Below are 7,604 nucleotides of genomic sequence, written 5' to 3'. Positions count from 1 at the left end.
AGCCGGGGTTAATCATTGTTACAAGACCACTTAATATAATCTTGTGCAGCAGTGTGCAGTTAAAAATTCACATACTCACTGACCCTTGGAGTTCCCATAATTGACACAAGCATTTTTCGCGGCGGTTATTGACTAATGAAGCTAAAAGCAAATGAAACTATATCACAGGAGAGGACATTGCTGGAAGCATTTTTAAATGAATACACAATGATTATTAGCTCCTTGGAGCCATTTCTTAGACAAAGACTCTTTACGTATACTTAGCAGATTAGGAGGAACACTCATATTAAAACATTTGGTATATGATGCGTTAAATGAAAAATAAAATACTAAATTACTGTGAATTATAAGCTCTTATCCATTGAAAGCTAATTTCAATTCAGTTTAAATTAAGCAGAAAATTTCAATAAATATGGTTTTGCTTCTGAGCCACTGGGCGAGGCTGGATTCAGCCATCTAGTGCGCAACATGATCACTTCTGTGTTTGCTCAGGAACAAAGTCTGCTGCCTAAACTTCCTCAGCTAAAGCTCGGCTCACACTTGAACCTCTAATCTGTGCAATCTTCACCTATAGAGACATCATATTACATCTCATTTGCTGGCTTCAAGGGTTCGCTGCGCAGACGTTTTTCAGAATGAGATGCACTCTTAATAATACCAAATGCTGTAAACGTGCAACAAAAGGAGAACGCAGTTTAAATTAGGCCTCCAGATGTGTGGTTGTTTTTTGGTTTTTTTTGCACCAGCATTAAAGTTATGATAGCCTGTCAGCAAGCACCTGCCTGCTGCCTGTGAATGGCATTATCAAGCACCTCTATATGATGATCATTTTAAATACTGTTATTGCCTGACTGGCTAATTACAGCACTCATTATTTTTCGTGTATCTTTTGAATCATTGCCATGTTCAGTTTTTTTCCAAAAACAATGGAAACTTTCTCCGTTTTTTGTTTGGAAGAAAGTGCTGAATCGTCACTTTTTGCTTAGCGCCATGCCCAAGCAAGCAGCCTCCTTTTGTTTTAGCCATAATTGAGATCCCACTAATCTAGCCTCTTTATAAAAAATGAAACAGTCTCTTTGTCAAGCCTTCATTAGCTTAAGATAATATTGTGGGAATGCACAATTAATTTGCAGTGTAACTTTAATTAATTAAATACACCCAATTTTGTAATATGATTAATGCCACCAAGTTGTTATCTGCATTCTCCTCCAAAATGAATTTGTAACAGCGATACAGAGCTGAGCATTAATTGCAGAAATTGGGGCTTTTAAGAACCCAAAACTAGGTTAGGTAATTACGAGAGGTAATTTATTAAACCTTAAAAAAAAAAAAAAGAAACAAACATGCATAAATTGATATATAAATCATGAGTACCATTGTGTGTAATCTGGCTGTGATTTGGGAGAAAATGACAAATCTTTGTGGCGTGCAGAGCACTTGATAAAGCAGATAGTGGTCATAAATTTAGTCCCAGTCAAGGTCTCATTAAAAGAGGCATAATTTAATTAAGAGTTAGCCATCGACCTCTAAATATATTAATTACCTCGAGCATGACGAGATGAGTGCGGTGATTATTGGGTATTTCATTAGAGTTGGTCTTGTGGGAGAAGAGCAAACTAAGGTGGGAAGCTGACTGTGTTGACAACATAATGGATGGGCTGGTCTGAGATGAATTTGGTCACCTTGCCTTGGTTGAGCTCAGAGGAGGTGAGGCAGAGGACAGCACTGGTCCTCGAGGAGGTAGGGTGTCTCCAGTCTGTTTACTGGAACATTTAGAGCTTTTAGGTGTTTGAAAAAAGAAAAAAAAAAAAAAAAAAAAATCACACTTAGTATCAGTAACATCATTTTTACCGCATTAAACAATAATTATATGAGGAACATCTGACTAAATGATGAGACTATGTTCAGCTTTTAGAGCCAGCACAGGATAAAGAATCAACATTAATTATTCGGTGTTTAGTGTGACAAACAAATCCTCAAACCAAATATCATTAAATGACATGCTGAAGTTTCCCATTTTGTGACAGTTCAATATGGGAAATTTAATATTAAAATATCAAATGAGTATCCATTTGGCTGAACTAAAAGCTGTATCTATAAACGGTTGTTGTTTAGTGTCTTACCTCTGCCTCGATTGCTATAACCTCGGAAATTGTTGTACAAAAGAAAATGATTTTAAAAAAAGCAAAAAAAGAAGGTGCAATAACATAAATTATTATTGTGCTTAATTCTTAATGTAACGGCTAAACTAAAAGCTGCAGCATCTGTTCTCAGCGGCTCCATTCATTGCCGTGCACTTACAATGCTTTACTTTTACATTTCGCTTATAAATCGACTTTTGCTTTCACTAACACAGCTAACAAAAAAGTGCACCTTGGTGTTCCACCTATTTGTACACACACACACACACACACACACACACACACACACACACACACACACACACACACACAGAGAGAGAGACACCAGAGGAGTGCAGAGGCGACGGCTCATTGCCCCATAGACTGATATGTCAATGAAACATACAAGATGTTGCCGCTGCATTGGAGCGATTTCCAGCCTCGCTCCTCTCCTGGCTGACAGCAGGACAAAGAGCCTAAGCTACTATTATCTGGAAGCAAGCTCTCATTCTTGCTTTCATCTTTCTCTTCACTTACACAAACATAGATGTACGTGCCTTGTGCAAAAACATGGAGCTCAGCATAAAGTCGCAGATGCAGCCAGTGTGCATATCAGACGGGAGAAACTTCGGTATTCTAGGGGATTTGAACATTGTTAAAGTGTCAAAATGGTTGTTGACTGTATGCCGTCGGCAAATAAAAGAAGTGTAGCATGACTGAGTTCATGTGACAGTATTTTCGAAACAGGACAGAAGAGTTGCGACATTTTATACAAATTAACATTCTCAAACTTAAACTGTTTTCCATGACATCCAAACCAACAGGTGACAAGCCTCAGGTAAAGTCAGACGATGTCTATAAATACGTGTTTGAACACAGGCAGTAAACACAACTCACAGACCACAAAGCTCCCCGCACCGTCTCCCTGAACGCCCCCCCCCCCCTCCCTTTTCTCTCCTCTCTTTACTACTAACCTCCTCCCACTCTGGCCACAAAATTGAGGACACTCACCAAGGACTGACTGGTCCCACGGCTGCAGCTGCTGCTTCCCAATCCCTCCTCTGTTAGACACACCTTCAACAGCTGGCTGTCAGCAGGGCCAGGAGCAGGGCCGTGGACTGGAAGATAGCAAGACACCCACAGCCCAGAGCCTCAGCCCAGACTCCAACGGCGGCCATTCAGACGGCGGCAGCACCACCATGGCAGCTCCCAGCGCTGCAGAGAAATATAAAGAGCGAGAGAGCCGGGCAGTCACTGGTGTGGTAGTGCACACTGCAGCTGAGCTCTCCCTGCTCTGGGACCCATCTCATTCAGCCAAGATTGCTTCATACAAAAGTTGACAATGCACCAGTGAAAGCCATTGTTGATATTCAACATTTTTTAAATAGCTGAGCAGAATAGACAACATGGCAGGCTGCAAAACTTGGCAAGGGAAACTGACCTGGAGCTTCCCGTTTGAAAGGGTTGCCACGCTGGGTGAGAGGAGAGAGGGCTATTGTGTTAAAAAAAAAAAGAAGAGGGAGAGCTGGTGTGAAAGAGCTCAAAAAACAAAACATCTCCCATCCCAAGAGAGCAGAGTACAATGCTTTCTGTGCAGCAGAAGAGGACAATCACCTCGCATGGTCACAAGCATATATGCATTACCAAGAAAGGGCAGAACAATGAAATCAATGCAACCGGATCCATTTTAAAAAACAGGATATTATATTTCTGACTCTTGAAGCGAACAAGGTAGCTCAAACCGCACATAACACTCTGGTAGAGTTGTTACAAAATAAACCCGACAACCCCTGTGTCAAACCCAACATTTAGACCCAACAGTTAAACAACACAAAAGTCCAAAATGTAATTCGCTCTTAGTGCTTTGGCTCGGCTAACGTCCAGAGGAATGTCTTCCAGAGGGCCATCTATTTCTCTAATGTTGCACAGATGAGGGCGATACCGCCTGACGCTGTTAATGGTGTTCGGTTTCCGTCATTGTCAAGCTGACAAGCGTGCAGATTGATATGGATATTTAAGAAGCCTTTAAGCTTCCATATGTCAGAGCATCACAGTGTCGCTCGTGCCTCAGAAGCTATCAAAACATCTAGTGTGTGTGTGTGTGTGTGTGTGTGTGTGTGTGTGTGTGTGTGTGTGTGTGTGTGTGTGTGTGTGTGTGTGTGCCTGGTAGCCCTGAGGCAACTCCCAGTGTTGTGTTTCGTGCGTCCTTGTGTCGCTTAGTGGGAAGCCGGGTGGGAGAGAGGGCCTGAGTGACGATCCTTTGCACTTTATTTAACAGCTGGGCTCTCTGTGAGCACAAACTGATAATTATTGATAGATTTCTGCTGCTGACGTCTGAAGCATGTTCAAAAATAATACAATAGATCAAATTGGGAAAATTCCTGAAATATGAAACTGATAAAACAATTTCAAGTGTGGCTCAGGGACTCCAGCAGCTCCAAACAAAACATGAGAGTTAAATTATTATTTCATAAACAAATGGAAAGGAAATAAATCAGTGAGTCTTTTTTCTGCAGTGTTTTCACTCACTCAAGGCTGGTCTGTGTGTGTGTGTGTGTGTGTGTGTGTGTGTGTGTGTGTGTGTGTGTGTGTGTGTGTGTGTGTGTGTGTGTGTGTGTGTAGGTGTGCGTGTGTGTGTGCAATAAGAAGGTGCACAGAGAAACAGGACCGGTCTGGCCCTTTGACATAGGCAGGCTTGGAGTTCGAGATGTGTAATTACGCTGAGCAGGGAGAAATTACAGAGAAAGAAGGCAGGGACCACATAATCGTATAGGTGTGTCAGTGCTTGGCTGCAGGACAGACAGAGGCAGAGAGAGAGAGAGAGAGAGAGAGAGAGAGAGAGAGAGAGAGAGAGAGAGAGAGAGAGACAGACAGAGAGAGAGACAGAGAGACACAGAGACACAGAGAGAGAGAGAGAGAGACACAGAGACACAGAGAGAGAGAGAGAGAGAGAGAGAGAGAGAGAGAGAGAGAGAGAGAGAGAGAGAGAGAGAGAGAGAGAGAGGAGGAAACCTGTGGCGTCTTTACTGGAAATCCACGTCAGCGCCACCCATCACACTCTATTAGCTGCCATCAAAGCTCTAATTTTACTCTAGCATTACACCCCGCTCCCTGCATCCCCCTCCCTCCCCTGCTGCTCTAGATGGCGCAGCCTGGTGGGAAAACGACATTCAATCCGCTGTCCGCCCCATTCAGGCCAAATTGGCAAATGACAGCTCTTCGCCTCTCAGATTTCGGAAAAGTGAAGAGGTACCACAGCCACCCTCCGTTTGAGCCTCCAAAAGCTGTTGGTGGGTGGAGGAGAAGGAGGAGGAGGAGGAGGAGGGGGGGAGTACAGGGGGAGAGTGAGGACCAGTGAGGCCGAGGAGTGGACCGAGGTGGGTTAACAGCCTCCCTTGTCCTCCTCTGCGGTGACGGCGCTGGACAGAGAACACAGAGAAAAGAGAGGAGAATGCCTACTCAGCAGATCAAAAGAACTTCCCAGAAGACCAATGGGAAAAGTTGACCTCAATCCCCTAACCACACACTTTACCACCCCTGGCCGAGCCGCGCGGGCACACGGGAATACAGCGTTTGCCCTCACGGAGGTCAACAGCAGCGAGAGGGCAGCACCCGGAGTTGAATCAGAGACACGGAGAGACAGCATGCTGACTTGGGAGCACAGGCCTTCACTCTGAAGACCCAGCGTATACAGCCCCTCCTCTAGACGTAGTCAAACAGTAGTTCTGCAGAAAATAAACCCAAAAGACAACAAGCTGTGACATGTTTGGTTTGATAAGCTGCATAGGACACAAAAAAAAAAAGAAACTCTCAAAAAAAAAATCAAAAAAAAAAATACATGCGGCACTGCCCGACACACATGCACAGACAACAAGGCCTTTCATCAGCGTTTTACAAAGACACACAGGAAAAAGACACAGAACATATTGTGTCAGACACTAACTGGCCGCCCGACTGAATGGTACTCTTACTGCTAATTAAGTGCTAATGGCAGTTCCCCCTGCAGAGAATACTAATTAATGTTCCATTCTTCTGCGGGCTGAGCGCGTACTCCACCGCGGCCTAATGAGGAGAGGCAGGTACGTCTTCTCCCAGGCTGGGTTAATAAGCACAGCACAGTGGGGTCTGAGTAGAGAGGGCCATACCAGGGGGCTGCTTCCTGTTCCCTAATCTTAACAGACCCCCCCCCCCCCCCCCCCCCCCCCCCATCTCCAGAACACGCACAATGAGCCGCGGAGGTAATGAAAGGATTTGTCCCATAAACTCGGAAAATAGGCCAGCTTGTGTGTCTGCACCCTAAAAAGTTTCGGTGTCTGTACTAATGTAACAATAATACGGAGGAAATTCTGGATTTAAAAAAAATACATGACAACAAAACAACCTGCACACTTATAGAAAGAGATATTTCATCTTCTTTCAAAGAAAAATATTGGAAAATTTGGGGGAACTGTGTTCATATTTCACAGGGAAGTGTATGCAACTCAGTATATAACTATATACTATTTGTAGCCATCGATGAAAAAGTATAAAAGTACTTGGAAAACAGTTTCTTTTAAAAAGAAAAAAAAAGAGATTTTTGACACTGAGTACCAGTTCATATTGGGTATGTCTTCCCGTGCGTCTTCCTACAGAATTACGACCTAGAAACTGCTGATGTCTCTTAGAAAAACAACTTCTATTCTATATAGTTCGCAGCTCCCTGAGAATACGCCCCGCTGAAAAAATAAATAAATACATTACCTGTTTGGATGCAGAAAGCCTGGGAATCAGATTCAAAGTGCTGAAGAATGAATGGATGTGCGAGTATGCGGGTGCGTGCATGAGCGTAAACATAGATTGAGGATGGTATTGGAATTACCTGAGTGAGATAATGGCGGTGCATTAGATTAACTTTCAGTCCTTAAATGCAACACATTTAGGCAATCTTGTCCCCCAAAAACATGTCAATGTCTGAAAGGCCTCCCTCTCGCTATCAGGAGCCTCTGGTCCCCCACACTGATGCAGCTGGCAAGGCGCTACCGTCGCCAGTCAAAACGCAGCGCCAGATCTAGTTATAAAATAATTGAATTTTCATATCAGAGGGGACCAGAGTCCCAGCAGACAATAGGACTGCTGAGTCCTCTCTGATATTGGCTCAGGCCCTTTGCCATGCGCATGAAATCAGTATGTTAATGTTCCTGGGTTTTCTTTTTTTAAGGGCACTTGTGCTCTCGCAATGTACTACCGATGCGGTTTCAAAAAAAAAAAAAAAATTGCAACTATTGATAAGTAGGCAGCCAGCAACCCCCTCGACCCCTCCTCCCACCCAACATGCCCACCCCCGCCTCCCCCCAACCCACCGAGGCTGTAGACGTTCTCGCACCCCCATCCTCCCCCATTATTAAAATTGTAATTTATTTTTCTAAATCAGAATGACAGCTTGCTTTCTTTTCTCTGCAGCAGGCAGTGAATCACCAAGCTTTAATTACTTTCGTAACTTCGCTG

This window comes from Cebidichthys violaceus, unplaced genomic scaffold, assembly GCF_023349555.1.
Source record: "Cebidichthys violaceus isolate CVI_PGR_0920_01 unplaced genomic scaffold, fCebVio1.0.p SCAF_134, whole genome shotgun sequence".
In the NCBI taxonomy this organism is placed as follows: domain Eukaryota; kingdom Metazoa; phylum Chordata; class Actinopteri; order Perciformes; family Stichaeidae; genus Cebidichthys; species Cebidichthys violaceus.
The sequence above is the reverse complement of the archived record's forward strand: the minus strand, read 5'-3'. Positions refer to the sequence as shown.